The 21,990-nt window shown below is 39.4% G+C and overlaps 1 protein-coding gene across 1 annotated transcript in view; it reads right to left on the bottom strand.

The window, feature by feature from the left end:
* LOC124805407 (aminopeptidase N-like) overlaps nucleotides 1-21,990 on the bottom strand; it is a 521,668-nt gene that overhangs the window by 74,729 nt on the left and 424,949 nt on the right. The window lies entirely within an intron of this gene.

Here is a 21,990-nt window from a genome sequence, read left to right as displayed (position 1 = left end):
GTACTTCATAAAGTGTGGTGTCACCGCCAGACACCACACTTGCTAGGTGGTAGCTTTAAATCGGCCGCGGTCCATTAGTATATGTCGGACCCGTGTGTCGCCACTGTAGTGATCCAAACCGAGTGCCACCACACGGCAGGTCTCCAGAGACTTACTAGCACTCGCCACAGTTGTACAGACGACTTTGCTAGCGACTACACTGACGAAGCCTTTCTCTCATTTGCCAAGAGATAGTTAGAATAGCCTTCAGCTAAGTCCATGGCTACGACCTAGCAAGGCGCCATAGCAACTGATAGTTAACGTATGAAGCATGTCTCATCAAGAACGATGTATACAAATGATGGATTAAAGTTAAGTATTCCAGCAGCTACGTATTTTTCTTTATAGCATTCATTACGTATCCTGTTTCAGACCTCACACCATCCTGCATGATCTTATAGCGTGCATTTCGGCCTTCTCTAGCTATATAACATAAAGAAAGGTATGAAAGCAAAGGACATTTGTGCTGATTTCCAGAATACACTGGAGGAGTCTGCTCCTTCATATCAACTGTTGCCAAGTGGACAGATGAACTTAAATTTGGCTGGGAGAGCTTAGATGATGATCCACACAGTGGTCAGCCAAGATGACTCACTACTCAAGAAATGATTGCAAAAGCACGCAAAATGGTCATGAAATTGCTCATGCTAGCCAGATGTCATCTGAAAGGGTATATCACATTTTAATTGAAGAATTAGAAATGAAAAAATTATCTGCAGGATGGGTGCCATGACTCTTGATGCTGGATGAAAAATGCATGAGAATGGTGTGACAAAATTACGTGAACTAAGGTATGAATTGTTGCCACGCCCACCTTATTCACCTGATGTGGCTCCATCAGACTTCCATCTCTTCCCAGAACTGAAAATTTTTCTTGGTGGATGAACATTCACTTCAAACAAAGAACTGATAGCCGAGGTTGACAACTATTTTGCAGGTCTGGAGGAAACTTATTTTTGAGATGGGATCAATGCACTGGAACATCGTTGGACCAAGTGCATTAATCTACAAGAAGACTACATTGAAAATTAAAAAAGTTTCAGTGATGTAAGTACTTTTTTTTTAATTCCATTCTGAGAACTTTTCAAACCACCATCGTATAATATTGCCAGGGCGATTGACAAAAATGGGAAAATTACAGAGGCATCACGCTGCTGTCACACACTCTGAAGCTGTTAGAAAATATTGTAGGAATGAGACTTAGAAAGATAGTAGAACCTTTGCTTGAGGAAGAACAACATGGATTCAGGAAAGACTGAAGTACTATGGATCTTATTTTTGCAATAAGAATGCTGACAGAAAAGTAATGGGAAAATGGAAAAAAATCTTCTGATGGTATTTGTTGATATTGAAAAACCAAAAGACAATGTTCCTTGAAACAAGATATGAGGAAATGTTTGGAAGACCTAAAGGTATCAAAGTACCTAACTGATAGATTCAAGATGCTATACAAAAATTGTTACAGTTGTGTCAAGATAGGCAATGGATGATCAGAACAGTTTGAAACAAAGAGATTTGTCTCATCACTCCTCTTTGTAATAATAGTGGACAAGTTCATGAAAATCTATCAAGAAAATAGACAGTGAACCAAATGCCCTGGTTTTTGGTGACAATGGGAGAGACAGAAGCTGAAGCACAGAAGAAACTTAATTATTGGAGCAACACATTCAAAAATTTCTGGTTAAAAATAAGTAAAACAAAGACAGTAAAAACGACCATCAACAGGCAAGCAACAAAATCAGACATATTTATAGGAGGAATCAAAGTAGAATCTATTACCCAATTCAAGTACCTAGGAAGCATGATCACAAAATATGACACCATTAAGCAGGAAATACTCAGAAGGGCACAGAAAGCATCCAATTTTTACAGTAAAATCGGAAATCTTCTCTTGGATGATAAAATGCCACGAAAAGCAAAAGTGGCCATGTATAACACCTATTTCATACCAATCCTTTCACATGCTTTAAAAACATGTACCCTACTAAACATAGAACTCAGCAGAATTCAGGCAACAGAAACGAGATACATTAAAACTATGAACCAAACAACTAGAGAGGACCAAATTGGAAATGAGGCAAACAGAAAATTAGCTGGTATTGAGGTTCGTGTTACTAGTGTCGTAAAGAAATGTAGGCTTTAACAGTATGGGAACATAATGAGAACAAACAGCCAAAGACCTGCCAAAAGGTATTCCAACCTACATCTCATAGGAAGAAGACCACAGGGAAGGCCAAGAAAACGCTGGACAGAGACTATAAGATGAGATGTGGAGGAGAAACGACACAAATGAGAAGCTGTCCTGGGACAGAAGATGCATGAAGACAGAAGGAGATGGCAAGTGCTTGTATACCACACCCAGGAAACTGAAGATGGGAAATGATTTTTTTTTTTTGTAATATTTCAAAGGTGTTTAATTGCATACATTACGTTAAATTTCTAGGTATGGTTCTTACTGAGATGATGTGATATACGATACAATTACAATACACAATGAAACTCACAATATGAGACAGAAATGATCGACATTGATGGAGTTTGAAGAAACATGGTTGAAGCAACTTAACTGATTTGCACTGGAATGACAGTGAGACAACATTGATACAATTCTCTGTCATGTCACCTGGTACAACACTGTGAGACAGCTGCTCTGTGCAACCGTATGATACTGAACACACAGAGGGAAACGTGCCTCAAAAAATTGTTTTATGTAGCCGAAGCTATGCTGCATCTGCCCCTGTTGTTAGTTCTTAGAAAAATCTACTTTTGTGTTAAAAATTAAGAAAACTACTGTTTCGGTGTTTCTCCACTATGCAGTCTTTCAATTCTGAGGAGATTACTTGATAAAAAGCTTTCTGTTTTTTGCATCTTATAGTCAGATATCATAGCCAATAATGAACAATTGTCTTTCTTGCTATGGTCCTTAGTGATTGTGATATATCAAAATTAAGTAAAACTCAGTGCACATTTTGAAACTTTGCAGTAAAAAATATAGTTACTGTCAAGTTTATGTTTGGTCCAGTTTACATCACAGAGTGCTGCTTATCAAATATAGCTAACATACCAAAATTGAACAATGGAAAAGCCAGGATGGAATGTTAGAATACCAGAGAAGGAAAGCTGCTACTCACCATATAGCGGAGATGCTCAGTCGTGATAGGCACAATAAAAAGATTCACACACTCATAGCTTTCAGCCATTAAGCCTTTCTCAGCAGTAGACACACATACACACACGCACACACACACTCACGCAAACGCAACATGCACACACGTCTGCAGTCTCAGAGAGCTGAAACTATGCTCTAAAACAAAGACTTAATGGCCGAAAGCTATGAGTGTGTGAATCTTTTTATTGTGCCTATCGCGACTCAGCATCTCCACTATATGGTGAGAAGCAACTTTCCTTCTCTGGTACTGTAACATATCAAAATTGTATAGATAAAGAAAAAAATCTACTCAGTGAGCTGTGGCAGATAAACTTACATATAAAGGTATTTAAGTTTGAAGTTCACAACCTTTCAGAGCCAGTCACTACTTCTGGTAGAAGGGCTGAAGAGGGGAGAAGAGGGGTGAAGGAAAAGGACTGGTGAGATTTAGGAAAAGAGGCACAGTTCACAAAAGTTGCCCAAAACCCCAGGTCAGAGGAGACTTACTGTTCAGGATGAGAAGGAAATACTGATTGTTGGGGACTGCACTAGGTGAGATTTGAAAATCTGAGTGCTTAAATGTGGAAGACAGGATAATGTGCAAGACAGAGGTTACTGCCAAAATAGTATGCACAAGTTAATAAGAAGGTAAAGCTAAGCATGCAGTATGTGATAGAGGTGTGGAGAAATGGGGGGGGGGGGGGGGGGGGGGGGGATGAGGCAGGTCAGAAAATGAAAGATATAGGAAACAAAGACAGTGAAGATAGGAATCGTTACTGTGAAAAAATGCTGACACCAGAGAAATTAATGCAAATTAAGGCCAGATGGGTTGCAGCACCAGGAAGTCACAGCTTTGTCACAGTAGCTGATTAATACAGAGTTCTGAAAAACTGGTGTCTGGGGGAAAAATCCAGATGGCACACATGGTGAAACAAGTGCCAAGGTCAAGACTGTCATATTGTAGAGCATGCTGTGCAACAGGATTTTGTGAGTTTCCAGAATACACCATCTGCCTATGTCCATTCATTTTGATTGATAACTTGATGACAGTCACACCATGTAAAACACCAAACAGGGTTTACATAACGGGTGGTAGGTGACATGTCATTTCACAGGTGTCTCTCCCTTTGATAGTATACGTTTTGCCAGTTACAGGGCTGATATAGACAGTGTTAGGGGGGTGCATAGAGCAAGTCTTGCAGCAGGGACAGTCACAGGGGTAGGAGCCTTAGGGTAGGGAGATGGGTACAGAAGGAACATAGGGTCTCACCAAGATATTGTGGGGATTGGGAGAGTGATAAAAAGCTATTCTAGGTGTGGCACATAAAATGTCAGACAGACTAGATCTCATTTCAGGGCACGATTTTAGGAAGTCACAGCTTTGTCACAGTAGCTGATTAATACACTGAAGATATTATCAAAAATTGATTATTTTCATAGATGTAACTTATACAAATTGTTTTTATAGCTGGAAGGACAAATACACCTCTTCCCAGTATTGAGTAAATATGTGACATATTAGGAAACTGTCCACAAGGAGGCTGGCAGCAGCATGTCACAAGTGAGGCTATTGTTGCACGCTGTACCTCTGTTCTCATCGTATTGCTCCTGTGGGAGCACGAGCGTTGAACAGACAATCGCCACATTGCACGACCTTTACTGTGACATCTCACATCACACACTGTATCATCTCAGAAGAACTTAAGTTAGGCACATCTGGCTTGAATCATATTTAACAAACAGAATGCAAACAGTTGTACTGAAAAATTCAAACAGTGTTGGAAGGAGAGCGAATTTTAGGATTGGGAGAAATCAAAAAGGGAGTCCCACAAGGTTTAATTTTGGGCCCACTACTATTGCTTACATATGTGGATAATCTTACACTTTATATTCATCAAGCAGAACTGATAATTTTTGAATATGATACTAGTTTTGCAATAAATCCTCTTTGAGAGATAGCAAATAATTATTAACTGGTTATTTAAAATGGACTCTCCCTAAATTTTGAGAAAACCAACCATATTCAGTTCTGCACAACTAATAATGGCATATCAACAATCAATTTAGCACATGAACAGGAGCCAGTAAATGCAGTGCAATGCTCCAAGTTTTTGAGTGTGCATATTGATGAAAACTTGACCAGCAAGAAGCTGAGATGCTCAACCAATTTAGTTTAGCTACTGAACCATCACAATACATATTCCATGTGGCTATAACTTAAGTGTAACTACTCACAGAGGTTCAGTGGGCAGCTAAATTTGGTAGATATCCTACGCTGAAAAAAGTTAGTTCTAATTTTGTGCACCAGGTGCATACCTAGCACTATACAGCATCTCGTCAATGTTTCTGGTGCTCATACTCTACAAACTGTGTTAGTGGTGGTTAATAATAAAATCAACATTATATCATCCTCACTTATTTGACCTTTTCTCCCCATGTCCTGTTCCTAATCCATTACAAATGGAAACATTTCTAAACATCTTTCTTTCATTCACAGTGCTGGATTTGCACCTAGTAGCCACAACTGGAACCAATTTTTTAAGTGTAAATTAATTTCATAGTAACACATTAGAGTATCTACTCAGTTCTGCTGCCATACGATAAGCCTACAGTGGACCTCTGTGAGTAGCTGTGCTTTAACTACAATGACAAAGTAACTGCTAATGAAATTTTACATAAATAAACCATCAGAATTTGAGAAAAGTAGTTATTTCAATACCTACAACACTAGAGGAAAAAATGACATTCATTGCCTTTTATTGTAGTGTCAGTGGCTCAGAAACAAGTTCTCAATACAGCAACAACATTTTTTTATCATTTTCCCAATAACTGTTGTTATAAGAGTTCGAAGGTTGTCAGAAAGTGAGCTTTCGGCCAACTAAGCCTTCATCAGAAATAGGCCACCCAATCACCTCCCCCCTCTTCCCCCCCCCCCCCCCCACACACACACACACACTCACAACAATGCTAACAAAATGCCCACATTTCATACACAGCATTGTGTGAAACCAAATTTTTTGACTGCAATTAATTGTTCCGACTGGATCATCAGACTCATAAATATAACAATCTTCCACTAGGTAATGGTGTGGCACAGTTGTTATCACATAAAAATCACATGCAGAAGATCATGGGTTTGAATCTCACCAAATACAACAGATTTTTTAAAAATTTCAATGTAATTTTTTTAAATTTCTAATACTGTTATGCACCATTTTCGACACCATTTTGGCATTTTAATTTGCTCTTATTTTTCTTCCTATCATTCTTTTTTGTTTGGAATCTGCTTGTGTCACCTATATCCTGCAACCAAGCAGCAACCAGGAGTGATTAGCAGTTGATAATGAACGCACCATCCTGTAGCTAGTGCGAGGGTAGTTTCAGGTAACAGGAGGCAGTAAGAATTTACATTTTGTTTGTAATGCTGAAACTGGTATTTTTTTGTCTTCACTTTGCTCATTGAGGTTAACTTTAATCACTGTGAACAAACTGATTATAATTTTAGTTCTGCCACAGACTGCTGATTACTGTTGGTTATATTGCACATTACTAGTTTGTGGTTAGTTTAGGACACAGGTTTAGATTCAGGGTTAGAAGACACATTGTCTGCCATAGTTCAGTCACTGGTTCCTCAAAACCAGCCATCAACAGAACAACTCCCATCAAACCTCATGCAGCTGCTTCCGACATTGCTTCACATTACACATTAATTGCATTTGCATATGGCCCCGTCATGTTTTTGTGGCACCTATAACAAGTGCTAGGTGGCAGCGGTTGTGGTGAGACTGTAGCATCAAGTGGCAGATGTGAACTATCAAGTAATTTTGATGGTACTGCAACAACAAATTATCACAGTTCTTGTGGCCTCCTGTCCAAAGACTGGTTTGATGCAGTTATCCACACCAGTCCATCCTGTGCAAGCCTCTTCATCTCCAAACAATTACTGTAACCGTCGTCCATTTGAACCTGCTTACTGTACTCATCTCTTGGTCTCACTTTACCATTTTTAAATATCATGTTTCCCTCAAATACTAAACATGATTCCTTGAGATCACAGAATGTGTCCTATCAACTGACCCCTTTTTTTAGTTGATTTATGCCACAAATTTCTTTTTCACAAATTCTGTTCAACACTTCCTCATCAGTTATGCTAACCATCCTACCCATCCGATCTTTAGCATTCTTCTGCAGCACCACATTTCATAAGCTCCTATTCTCTTTTTATCTGGGCTGCTTATCATCCAGATTTCACTTCTCTACAGTGCTACACTTCTGACAAATACCTTGAGATTTCTTCCTGTAGCCAGCCTACATTTTATATTTTCTCTACTTCAGCCAAGTAAGTTATTTTACTGCTCAAATAGCAAAACTGATGTGCTACTTGTAGAGTCTCATTTCCTAATCTAATTTCCTTGGCATTGCCTCATTTAATTCATCTACCTTCTATTACCCTTGGAAAATCCAGGATGGAGTGTAACAATATTATGAAAAGAGTATTTGCTACTCATCATATGTCAGAGACACTGCTGAGTTGCAGATAGGCACAACAGGCATATGAAAAAGACTGTCAGAAAGTGAGGTTTCAGCCAATAATGTTTTTGTTGAGGATAGACAAAACACACACACACACAACTACCATAGCTCCAACAGCTTTGAAGTCAGACTGCGAGAAGTGGGGCATGATGGGGGAGGTAACTGTGTGATGGGGATGAGGTGGAGAGAGGGTAGGGCAGCTAGGTGCATTCAGGACATTAGACAGGTGGGGGTTCAGAATAGCAGAAAAGGAGAGAATTAAAGAGATTGAGGATGCATTGCTGAAATGAGGGCTGTGTAGTGCTGGAACAGAAACAGTGAAGGGGCTAGGTAAGTAACGACAATGACTAACGAAGGTTGAGGCCAAGAGGGTTATGAGTACATAGGATATTTTGCAGGATGAGTTCTCACCTGTGCAATTCAGAAAATCTGGTGTTGGTGGGAAGCATCTAAATGGCATAGGCTGTGAAGCAGTCATTGAAATGAAGGATGTTATGTTAGACAGCGTGCTCAGCAATGGTGTGATCCAGCTGTTTCTCAACCACAGTTTGTCGGTGGCCATTCATGCAGCTAGAGAGCTTGTCAGTTGTCATGCCCACATAGAATACAGCACAGTGGTTGCAGTTTAGCTATTCCTCCCCCTCCTCATCCCAGCCTTCTCATTACCCCATCACCCAGTCACCTCTCCCATGATGCACGGCTATTCACAATTTGGCTTCAGCTGCCAGAGACTCCAGTCACTCGTGTACCAGTTGCATTTGTGTGAGTGTGCATGTGTGTGTGTTGTCTATTTCTGACAGAGGCCTTACTGTCCAAAAGCCCATTTTCTGACAGTCATTTTGCTGTGCCCTTCTATGACTCAGAAACTCCACTATATGGTGAGTAGCAACTATACTTATCATAATATTGTTTTGCTTTTGTAAAAGTTCATCTTATACATTTATAATGGGTGGCAGGGCAAAGAATCCAGTGAAATTTTTTAAGTGCATTATCTGAAAACTACCTTGAGCAGTTAAACAGAGAACCGACTTGTGGTGATAACATATTAGACCTTCTGGTGACATACAGACCCGAACTATTTGAAACAGTTAATGCAGAAGAGGGAATCAGTGATCATAAAGCGGTTACTGCTTCAATGATTTCAGCCATAAATAGAAATATTAAAAAGGTAGGAAGATTTTTCTGTTTAGCAAAAGTGACAAAAAGCAAATTTCAGAGCACTTGATGGCTCAAAACAAAAGTTTTATCTTAAGTACAGATAGTGTTCAGGATCTGTGGACAAAGCTCAAAACCATCGTACAATATGCGTTAGATTAGTATGTGCCAAGCAAGATCATAAGAGTTGGAAAAGAGCCACCGTGGTACAACAACCGAGTTAGAAAACTGCTATGCAAGCAAAGGGAACTTCACAGCAAACATAAACATAGCCAAAACCTTGCAGACAAACAAAAGTTACACGAAGCGAAATGTAGTGTGAGGAGGGCTACGTGAGAAGCATTCAATGAATTCGAAAATAAAGTTCTATGTACTGACTTGGCAGAAAATCCTACGAAATTTTGGTCTTATGTCAAAGCTGTAGGTGGATCAAAACAAAATTTCGAGACACTCTGTGACCAAAATGGTACTGCAACAGAGGATGACAGACTAAAAGCCAAAATACTAAATGTCTTTTTCCAAAGCTGTTTCACAGAAGAAGACTGCACTGTAGTTCCTTCTCTAGATTGTCACACAAATGACAAAATGGTAGATATTGAAATAGATGACAGAGGGAAAGAAAAACAATTAAAATCACTCAAAAGAAGAAAGGCCGCTGGACTTGATGGGATACCAGTTTGATTTCACACAGAGTACGTGCAGGAACTTGCCCCCCTTCTTGCAGTGGTGTACCGTAGGTCTCTAGAAGTACATAGCGTTCCAAAAGATTGGAAAAGGGCAAAGGTCATCCCCATTTTCAAGGAGGTATGTCGAACAGATGTGCAGAACTATAGACCTATATCTCTAACGTCAATCAATTGTAGAATTTTGGAACACGTATTATGTTCGAGTATATTGATTTTTCTGGATACTAGAAATCTACTATGTAGGAATCAGCATGGGTTTTGAAAAAGGTGATTGTGTGAAACACAGCTTGTGCTATTTGTCCACAAGACTCAGAGGGCCATAGATGAGGGTTCCCAGGTAGATGCCGTGTTCCTTGACTTCTGCAAGGCATTTGATACAGTTCCCCACAGTCGTTAATGAACAAAGTAAGAGCATATGGATTATCAGACCAATTGTGTGATTAAATTGAAGAGTTCCTAGATAACAGAATGCAGCATGTCATTCTCAATGGAGAGAAGTCATCCGAAGTAAGAGTGATTTCAGGTGTGCCATAGGGGAGTGTTGTAGGACCGTTGCTGTTCACAGTATATATAAATGACCTTGTGGATAACATCAGAAGTTCACTGAGGCTTTTTGCGGATGATGCTGTGGTATATCGAGAGGTTGTAACAATGGAAAATTGTACTGAAATGCAGGAGGATCTACAGCGAATTGATGCATGGTGCAGGGAATGGCAATTGAATCTCAATGTTGACAAGTGTAATGTGCTGCAAATACATATAAAGAAAGATCCCTTATCATTTAGCTACAATATAGCAGGTCAGCAACTGGAAGCAGTTAATTCCATAAATTATCTGGGAGTATGCATTAGGAGTGATTTAAAATGGAATGATCATATAAAGTTGATCGTCGGTAAAGCAGATGCCAGACTGAGATTCATTGGAAGAATCCTAAGGAAATGCAATCTGAAAACAAAGGAAGTAGGTTACAGTACACTCGTTCCCCCACTACTTGAATACTGCTCACCAATGTGGGATCTGTACCAGATAGGGTTGATAGAAGAGACAGAGAAGATCCAATGGAGAGCAGCGTGGCTTCGTCACAGGATCATTTGGTAATTGCGAGAGCATTACGGAGATGATAGACAAGCTCCAGTGGAAGACTCTGCAAGAGAGACACTCAGTAGCTTGGTACAGGCTTTTTTTTAAGTTTCGAGAACATACCTTCACCAAAGAGAACATGAGGATAAGATCAGAGAGATTAGAGCCCACGCAGAGGCATTCTGACAGTCTTTCTTTCCACGAACAATACAATACTGGAATAGAAGGGAGAACTGATAGAGGTGCTCAAGGTGCCCTCTGCCACACACCATTGGGTGGTTTGCGGAGTATGGATGTAGATGTAGATTTCAAGACACTGTACACTCCTTTCAACTGCTTCCCCTAAGTCCTTTGTTATCTCTGAAATAACTACAGTGTCATTGGCAAACCTCAAAGTTTTCATTTCTTCAACTTTTTCTTTGGATTTCTTTACTGCTTGCTCAGTGTACAGATTCAATAACATTGGGAATAGAGTAGAGCCTTATCTGATTCTTTCCTAAACTGTTGCTGTCCTTCTCTCTGTATTTTGCCCCTACTACCATCAGAATTTCAAAGAGTGCATGTCAGTTATATTGTCAAAAGCTTTCTCTAAGCCTACAAATTATGATTAGTACTAATGTATTCACACTGATAGAAATGGGAATTGCTTTGTATTTGTATATTAGAAGAAAAAGAGCTATTGTGACAAAATTTCTTTGCTCCTTCTCCTATCCTATTCAGTGCTGTTTATATCTAGTACAATGAACAAATTATTTATGTAGCTTTATACTGACAAAATATTTTGGAAGTTGTTTAATGGTATCTTGTGAGTATTTTTCTTACAAGGGATCCACGTGTCTGGTGGCTCATTGCAAAGTAATAATGTAATTATGGTTCATTTGCTTTGTTACCCCATTTATCTTTCCTTCAGTGATAATATTTTCATGACAGGGAAAATTGTGTAACATGGAATCACCAAAATACACTACACAAAACACAGAGTAATGCAATAAGCCTCAGATGCAAATGTACTGTGATGTGCTTGAAATCACTGAGGGAAGAACTGAGTATTGTGTCGACGTGGCACTCTTTCATTGTGTTCAGTGAACCCATAAATGAGGTGCACGTTAGCCAACTCTTCATCAGTAAACCTGTCCGTACTACTGTGTACAACCATTAGCATGCAACCTGGGATAGAAATGAGCAATAGTGAATCCAAACTGTTTTGGATAGTGAGCATTACCATTGACAGCAGCAAGCACAAGACACACAGCACATACTGTCGACAACTGCACAGTTGTGTCGGTATGTTCAGTGCAATACACATACAAAAATAAATCGGAGTAAGATATCATCACAGGCACTGACTCCATGGCGTCTGAGGGGGCCCGAGCCCCCTCAAAAATTCATTTGGAGGGGTGGAGCCCCCCCTCCCCCAATAATTAAAAAAAGTTATTAGTTATATTACACTTTGTAAAATCACAAAATTATGTCGGAATTTTTCATTTTCCTTGTTTGATGATAGTTACCTTTTAAAATACATTCAGTAATGTGTTAAAACAAATAATTATTATGGTAGTAAGTAGGTTAACTGAAAAAAAGTTGTGTCAATCATGATAGTGTTACGGTGGTGCAGGCACACTTAGAATTTTCATCAGGTTACCTTCCATTCGAAAAGTGGGTGCACTCAGTGACTGTTATGTGACTTATAAATTATAGAGTGCAGCAATTGGTCCTCCTTTTTTAGATTTTATTATGCAAATCCAGATTTCAGCTAGTAGCTAGCCATTCTCAATGCACTATTTTCTGTTCTCATTGCATGTAAGTACCTGTTGTTCGGGTGTAAGTCACAGTTCTTTGAATAGAACTGTGACTGATGCCTGAACAACAGGGACTTACATGCATTCAGAATAGAAAATAGTGCATTGAGAATGGCTAGCTACTAGCCGAAATCTGGATTTGTGTAATAAAATCTAAAAAAGGATAACTGATTGCTGCACTCTGTAATTTTAAGAAAGACACTTAGAATATGTCCCGGTGTGCAAACCTTCGGGTAAAGTCTGGCACTGGCAGGTCAGTGCTGCGGCTGCAATGACATCAAAAGGACTGGAGCAGAAGCACCTGGAACCCTCTGTCTCACGTCTCCTTGACGCTTTGAGACATTATGACGCTGCAACTATACAAAGCCCACCCTGCTGTCACAGTCATTCAGTGTGGATAGTTTCATTGAGTGCATGCCGCAGACGTGTTTAGTTTTCTGACGGTAGTGGCTAGTGGACTATTTTATATTACTATATTTTATTCATTTACTTTAGTCTCTTAGCGTATTGTGAATTAAGTTTGCAATGGATAAATTTGTTACTAAAAGGACGTGCTTGGAAGTTGATGATACTGCAAGTCAACCTCAAACAATTATTGTATCATCAATTGCTTCATTATCTTAAGGAAGAACTGTTCACAGCCTAAACCTTAACAATCCAGTAAGGGAAGATCATTTCAGAAGTCTTGGTTGATCAAATATAAATGGCTAGAATATGAAGCATCTACCAAAAATGTTTTCTGTACTACCTGCAAAGAGGCAGATGCTAGAAATCTATTACAATTTTCTTCAAAAAAAGAAGATGCATTTACTTCCATAGGGTTTTCTAACTAGGAAAAGCCTTTGGAAAATTCCATCTTCATGAAAATACATTTACGCATAAAGAAGGTGTTCTGAAACTAAATTCTGTCACTAACTGAAGTGTGGCCTCCTAATTGAATGAACAGTTAGATAGTGATAAGAAGAAAGGCTGTTTAGTTCTTGAGACAATATTTACTATTGTGTGATTTCTATGCCAACAAGGACTAGCAATTAGGGCGTATAAAGATGTAAACCCAAATTTTTTTCAGTTGTTGGAACTCAAAAAGAATGACACACCTCAGTTTAAAGATTGGTTAGGGTGTTCAGGGTATAAGTAGATGACCCACAACATTCAGAACGAGATCATTGATCTACTAGCAAAGTGTGTGTCGAGAAAGCTATTGGCTTCAAACAAGAAGGCTGAACATTTTTCTATTATGGTTGACAAAACAAGTGATTCTTCAATTCATGAACAAGTGTCATTTTCTATTCATACTGTTGATGATTCCTTAATCATCAATTAAGACTTTATTGGCTTATATGAAACACCCAACTCTGAATCACAACCTCTGTTTAGTATTTTAAAAGACTTTTTGCTCATCTTCATTTGTCAATGGATAATTTAAGAGGACAATGCTATGATGGTGCCTCGAATATGAGAGGTAAGTTCAAAGGACTAAAAATGTTAGTTTTGGATGTACAACTAAAAGCACATTATGTGCACCGCACTGCTCACAGTTTAGACTTGGCAGTTGTAGACAGTCTCTGCCATCTTACAATTATGAGGGATATTATGGTTTTAGCCGAGGACTTAATAAACACTGTAAGGGAATCCAACGAAAGGATGGGACTTTTCAGAAGCATATGCTTTGAGAGCGCCAATGACCAAACTGGTCTACAACCCCTTTGCCTGACTCGATGGACTATGCGAGCTTCTAGTATATTGAGAATATTGAAAAACTTTGAAGAACTTCTAGAGTTTTTTTGAAACATTTTCTGCAGAGGACAAAACAGAGGCAGGCTACAAATGTGAGTCAGTGTTACAATTAAAGACTTATTTCTTTGTACATCCTTATTGCCAGGCAATGAACCCAGTAGAGGACGTCAATGAAAAAATTCAGTGCCTTCATCTAAGTGTTGCTGATTTGGAAAAAATATGTGAGGACTTGATTTGTGTATTGAATGGGAGGCATGATAGTTTTGAACACTTTTGGGAATTGTGTTTAAAAGAAAAACCTTCACAAGTTGATGATCCTTCACTTCCTCGGAATCGACGTATACCAAAGAAGTATGAAAACAATGAAGCCAGCTCGCCACACACTTTCAGAACCACAAAGAAATACTACAAAGTTACTTACACTGAAGTTTGTGAAACAGTGCAATCAATGCATTACTGAGCGGTTTGCTTCAACTGGACTCACCCAGGTCATTGCAGCTGAGCAAGAGTGCTTTCTTTTAGTAAGTAAAGGTGAAAGAAATTTGGAAAAATCAACTGAGTTTTTCAAAAATGACCTAGACATTGAGAGACTGCGCTTACACTTGAATATGTTAGCCGATATCAGTAATAAAAAAACAACTGGTCTTAAAAAATATGCGTGATGTATGAAAGTACATTACACAAGAGCCTGCAGTTGGAGAAATGTTATGTGAAGTAGTGAAGTGCATTAAGCTTCTCCAAGTTGTTGGAATCACAACAGCAACAGCAGAATGGTCATTTAGCGTCCTTAGATGTCTGAAGTCATATCTCCGATCAACAATGGGACAGAAGCGATTGAACAACTTGGCTGTTCTTCATGCCCACCGAGATGTTTTGGATGAACTGGATATCCGACCAGTCATCAATGACTTCATATTCAGTAATCCAGTCAGACAATTGACATTTGCACCTTTTTAAAGACACTCTAGCCCTAATAATAGCATTTAGAGCAATATTAAAAATCTTTATAAAATAGAGAATTAAATGCATACATAATGTTAAATTTTCAGTATCAGAATATTAGTACTAGTTTAGAACTGTATTACTATAGTACTGTATTAGTTATTTTCAAATTCTTAAGTATTTTTAGGGTGTAAGACCCAACTAAAACCTGATATTTCCATACTTTTTGACTGAAAGTATTAGGCATACTGTATTAAATGTATTAAAGCGTTAACTTTGAGATATTGTTTTTATTTAATGAACCCTGAGCCTTATTCAAAGTAAGCTTAAATTAGCTATTTCAGTTATTAATCAAAGTGCTATTTCTGTGTGACAGCAATATTTTGTGTTTTATTCTTTTAATGATAGTTTAAGTTTAATTTAAATATAATTTCAGTCTTTTCAGAGCTATATATTCACTGCTCTGTAATAGTCTATAAGCATGATTTTTACTATAAATTAAATTAGCTTTTTATGAAAATACCATGCATGTTTATGTTTTGTTTCTTTATTCAAAGTCGAAAAATGTTTCATGCTTGTCAAGTTTCTCAGAGCGTCGAGTTATCAAGAGTCCAGTTTTCGGGGTACTAATGTTGCTCATATGACTCTAAAATGCTTACGCAAACTTTAAAACTCACTATTCTTCATCTAAAATTCAGAAAATTTCCCAGGGAAAGACTCACAGTATAGCCCCCCCCCCAATCACCAAAATTTTTTAGAAGTCAGTGCCCCTGGATATCACTGGAATTGCAATTAAATAAAACTCAAACCATCTAAACTACAACTATCTGGAACACAGTAACGAGGTATCTTGAACAAAAATACCTCCTCTATGCAAAACAACATAGATTTTGAAAAATCAATCATGTGAAATTCAATTCACACTTTTCTCACATGACATACTGAAAGCTTTGGATCAAGGCAATCAGGACCAAGCGAGGTGGCGCAGTGGTTAGCACACTGGACTCACATTCAGAAGGACGATGGTTCCATCCCGTGTCAGGCCATCCTGATTTAGGTTTTCTGTGATTTCCCTAAATTGCTCCAGGCAAATGGCGGGATGGTTCCTTTAAAAGGGCACGGCCGACTTCCTTCCCCATTCTTCCCTAATCCTATGAATCCGATAACCTCACTGTTTGGTCTCTTCCCCCAAACAACTAACTAACTAACAAGGCAATCAGGTAGATGTTGTAGTTATTGATTTCTGGAAAGCATCTGACTCAGTACCACTCTTACACTTATTGTCGAAAGTATGCTCATATGGGATATCAAGTGAGGATATAGTATGTTATCTTGGATGGAAAGTCATCATCAGATGTAAAAGTAACTTTGTGTGTGCCACAAGGATGTGTGCTGGGACTCTTGCTGTTCATGTTGTATACTAAGGACTTTGCAGACAATAGTAATAATAAATTCAGGCTTTTTGAAGGTGATGCAGTTTTCTGTAATGAAGTACTACCCAAAAGAATCTGCATAAATACTCAATCAGATCTTGATAAGGTTTCGAAGTGGTGAAGAGATTAGCTGCTTTAAATGTTCAGCAAGTAATATATTGCACTTCACAAAACAAAAAAAAATGTAGTAGCCTCTGACTATAATATCAATGAGTCATATATGAAATCAGCCAACTGATACAAATACGTGGGTGTAACACTTTGCAGGGATATAAAATGTGATTATCACACAGGTTCAGTCACAAGTAAAGCAAGTGGTAGACTTCAGTTTACTGGTAGAATACTATCCAATCAATCTACAAAGGAGATTGCTTACAAATCACTTGTGTATCCAATTCTAGAATATTGCTCAAGTTTGTTGGATCCATACAAGACAAGACTAACTGGGGATATTAAACGTATACAGAGAAGTTGTTCTTGTGGTCTTCAGTCCTGAGACTGGTTTGATGTAGCTCTCCATGCTACTCTATCCTGTGCAAGCTTCTTCATCTCCCAGTACTTACTGCAGCCTACATCCTTCTGAATCTGCTTAGTGTATTCATCTCTTGGTCTCCCTCTACGATTTTTACCCTCCACGCTGCCCTCCAATACTAAATTGGTGATCCCTTGATGCCTCAGAACATGTCCTACCAACCGATCCCTTCTTCTAGTTAAGTTGTGCCACAAACTCCTCTTCTCCCCAATTCTATTCCATACCTCCTCATTAGTTATGTGATCTATCCATCTAATCTTCAGCATTCTTCTGTAGCACCACATTTCAAAAGCTTCTATTCTCTTCTTGTCAAAACTATTTATCGTTCATGTTTCACTTACGTACATGGCTACACTCCATACAAATACTTCCAGAAACGACTTCCTGACACTTAAATCTATACTTGGTATTAACAAATTTCTCTTCTTCAGAAACACTTTCCTTGCCATTGCCAGTCTACATTTTTATCCTCTATACTTTGACCATCATCAGTTATTTTGCTCCCCAAATAGCAAAACTCCTTTATTACTTTAAGTGTCTCATTTCCTAATCTAATTCCCTCAGCATCACCCGACTTAATTTGACTACATTCCATGATCCTTGTTTTGCTTTTGTTGATGTTCATCTTATATCCTCCTTCAAGATACTGTCCATTCCGTTCGACTGCTCTTCTAAGTCCTTTGCTGTCTCTGACAGAATTACAATGTCATTGGCGAATCTCAACATTTTTATTTCTTCTCCATGGATTTTAATACCTACTCCGAATTTTTCTTTTGTTTCTTTTACTGCTTGATCAATATACAGATTGAACAACATCGGGGAGAGGCTACAACCCTGTCTCACTCCTTTCCCAACCACTGCTCCCCTTTCATGTCCCTCGACTCTTATAACTGCCATCTGGTTTCTGTACAAATTGTAAATAGCCTTTCGCTCCCTGTATTTTACACCTGCCACCTTCAGAATTTGAAAGAGAGTATTCCAGTCAACATTGTCAAAAGCTTTCTCCAAGTCTACAAATGCTAGAAACGCAGGTTTGCCTTTTCTTAATCTAGCTTCTAAAATAAGTCGTAGGGTCAGTATTGCCTCACGTGTTCCCATATTTCTATGGAATCCAAACTGATCTTCCCCGAGGTGGGCTTCTACCAGATTTTCCATTCGTCTGTAAAGAATTCACATTGGTATTTTGCAGCCATGATTTATTAAACTGATAGTTCGGTAATTTTCACATCTGTCAGCGCCTGCTTTCTTTGGAATTGGAATTATTATATTCTTCTTGAAGTCTGAGGGTATTTCGCCTGTCTCATACATTTTGCTCACCAGATGGTAGAGTTTTGTCAGGACTGGCTCTCCTAAGGCTGTCAGTAGTTCTAATGGAATGTTGTCTACTCCCGATGCCTTGTTTCGACTTAGGTCTTTCAGTGCTCTATCAAACTCTTCACGCAGTATGATACCTCCCATTTCATCTTCATCTACATCCTCTTCCATTTCTATAACATTGCCCTCAAGTACATCGCCCTTGTATAGACCCTCTATACACTCCTTCCACCTTTCTGCTTTACCTTCATTGCCTATAACTGGGTTTCCATCTGAGTTCTTGATATTCATACAAGTGGTTCTCCTTTCTCCAAAGGTCTCTTTAATTTTCCTGTAGGCAGTATCTATCTTACCCCTCATGAGATAAGCCTCTACATCATTACATTTGTCCTCTAGCCATGCCTGTTTAGCCATTTTGCACTTCCTGTCGATCTCATTTTTGAGACGTTTGTATTCCTTTTTGCCTGCATCATTTACTGCATTTTTATATTTTCTCCTTTCGTCAATTAAGTTCAATATTTCTTCTGTCACCCAAGGATTTCTACTAGCCCTCATCTTTTTACCTACTTGATCCTCTGCTGCCTTCACTACTTCATACCTCAAAGCTACCCATTCTTCTTCTACTGTATTTCTTTCCCCCATTCTTGTCAATTGTTCCCTTATGCTCTCCCTGAAACTCTGTACAACCTCTGGTTCTTTCAGTTTATCCAGGTCCCATCTCCTTAAATTCCCACCTTTTTGCAGTTTCTTCAGTTTTAATCTGCAGTTCATAACCAACAGATTGTGTTCAACCAATAGATTGTGGTCAGAGTCCACATCTGCCCCTGGAAATGTCTTACAATTTAAAACCTGGTTCCTAAATCTCTGTCTTACCATTATATAATCTATCTGAAACCTTTTAAAATCTCCAGGGTTCTTCCATGTATAGAACCTTTTTTCATGATTCTTGAACCAAATGTTAGCTATGATTAAGTTGTGCTCTGTGCAAAATTCTATCAGGCGGCTTCCTCTTTCATTTCTTAGCCCCAATCCATATTCACCTACTATGTTTCCTTCTCTTCCTTTTCCTACTGTCGAATTCCAATCACCCATGACTATTAAATTTTCGCCTCCCTTCACTATCTGAATAATTTCTTTTATGTCATCATACATTTCTTCAATTTCTTCATCATCTGCAGAGCTAGTAGGCATATAGACTTGTACTACTGTCATTGGCATGGGCTTCGTGTCTATCTTGGCCACAACAATGCGTTCACTGTGCTGTTTGTAGTAGCTTACCCGTGTTCCTATTGCTTTATTCATTATTAAACCTACTCCTGCATTACCCCTACTTGATTTTGTATTTATAACCCTGTATTCACCTGACCAAAAGTCTTGTTCCTCCTGCCACCGAACTTCACTAATTCCCACTATATCCAACTTTAACCTATCCATTTCCCTTTTTAAATTTTCTAACCTACCTGCCAGATTAAGGGATCTGACATTCCACGTTCCGATCCGTAGAACGCCAGTTTTCTTTCTCCTGATAAAGACGTCCTCTTGAGTAGTCCCCGTCCGGAGATCCGAATGGGGGACTATTTTACCTCCAGAATATTTTACCCAAGAGGACGCCATCATCATTTATCCATACAGTAAAGCTGCATGCCCCCGGGAAAAAATTACAGCCGTAGTTTCCCCTTGCTTTCAGCCGTTCACAGTACCAGCACAGCAAGGCTGATTTGGTTAGTGTTACAAGGCCAGATCAGTCAATCATCCAGACTGTTGCCACTGCAACTACTGAAAAGGCTGCTGCCCCTCTTCAGGAACCATACGTTTGTCTGGCCTCTCAACAGATACCCCTCCGTTGTGGTTGCACCTATGGTACGGCTATCTGTGTCGCTGAAGCACACAAGCCTCCCCACCAACGGCAAGGTCTATGGTTCATGGGGGTGGGGGGGGGGGGGGGGGGAGGGGGGGGGGGAGGATACAGAGAAGGGCAGCACAAATGGTAACAGGTTTGTTTAGTCCATGGAAGAGCATCACAGAAATACTGAAGGAACTTATCTTGAAGATAAGACATAAACTATTCTGATAAAATCTGTTAACAAAGTTTTAAGAACTGGCTTTAAATGATTACTGTAGAAATATACTACAACCCACTACATATCACTCACATAGGGGTCATGAGGATAACATTGGAATATTACTGCACACACAGAGGCATTCAGACAATCATTCATCCGTCACTCCACATGTCAATGGAACAGGAAGAAACCCTAATAACTGGTACAATGGGATGTACCCTGTGCCCTGCACCTCACAGTGGTTTGCAGAGTGTAGATGTTGATGTTATACTGATTTCTTCAAGGAAAAAGGAATTTGTACTGTACAACTAAAATGGTTTGTATTGTTTGATAGTTATTGCACTGCACAGTACATTGTATGTACCTTTATCATTCTAAAATGAATCTGCAGCGAATGTATTAAAACAAAAAAATCTTCCCATTATGATTGACTACAGTACACACAGTGCTTCATGAGCAATATGGGCATTGTTGTGTTTGAGGTGCCCATCATTCTGTGCAACATACATCAGTCCATGTTGTGGTCTTCACATATACACTGATTTCTTGCTGTATATTTTCTTTCCATGTCTTTCATTTTCTTTTGTGTGTATGTTTTTATTTACTGTGTGGACACGTCTTCTAAAAGGAAATGTGTTTTCTTCCTGATGGCAGACAAAGTAAAAGTTCTTGAGGGTGGGCTTATTGGTAGTTGGGAGCTCCAATGTTAGGCGTGTAATGGGGCCCCTTAGGGATATGGCGGCTAAGGAGGGGAAGAAATCCAGTGTGCACTCCATGTGCATTCCAGGTGGAGTCATTCCTGATGTGGAAAGGGTCCTTCTGGATGCCATGAAAAGCACAGGGTGCAGCCAGCTGCAGATGGTGGCACATGTCAGCACTAATGACGTGTGTTGCTTTGGATCTGAGGAAATTCTCTCTGGATTCCAGCGGCTATCTGATTTGGTGAAGGCTGCTGGTCTTGCTTACAAGATGAAGGCAGAGCTCACCATCTGCAGCATCATTGACAGAACTGACTGCGGACCTATGGTGCAGAGCCGGGTGGACGGTCTGAATCGGAGGCTCAGACGGTTTTGCGACCATGTTGGCTGCAGATTCCTTGACTTGTGCCATAGGGTGGTGGGGTTTCGGGTTCCGCTGAATAGGTCAGGAGTTCACTACACTCAGCTGGTGGCTACACGGGTAGCGGAAGCTGTGTGGCATGGACTGGGCGGTTTTTTAGGTTAGAAGGCCTCGGGAAAGTACGGGGTTGGCTGCAATCTCAAAGGGTGCGTGGCAAATACAGGACGTGCTTGGATCAATGAACAGTCGGAATTGTAGTTGTAAATTGTTTTAGTTGTACTGGGAAAGTCCCTGAGCTTCAAGCGCTAATAGAAAGCACAGAAGCTGAAATCATTATAGGTACAGAAAGCTGGCTAAAGCCTGAAATAAGTTCTGCAGAAATTTTTACGAAGTCTCAGATGGTGTTCAGGAAAGATAGATTAGGCAGAATTGGTGGTGGAGTGTTTGTGTCTGTCAGTAGTGGTTTATCT

This window comes from Schistocerca piceifrons, chromosome 7 (genome assembly GCF_021461385.2).
Source record: "Schistocerca piceifrons isolate TAMUIC-IGC-003096 chromosome 7, iqSchPice1.1, whole genome shotgun sequence".
NCBI lineage: Eukaryota > Metazoa > Arthropoda > Insecta > Orthoptera > Acrididae > Schistocerca > Schistocerca piceifrons.
This window is presented reverse-complemented; position numbering and strand designations above follow the sequence as displayed.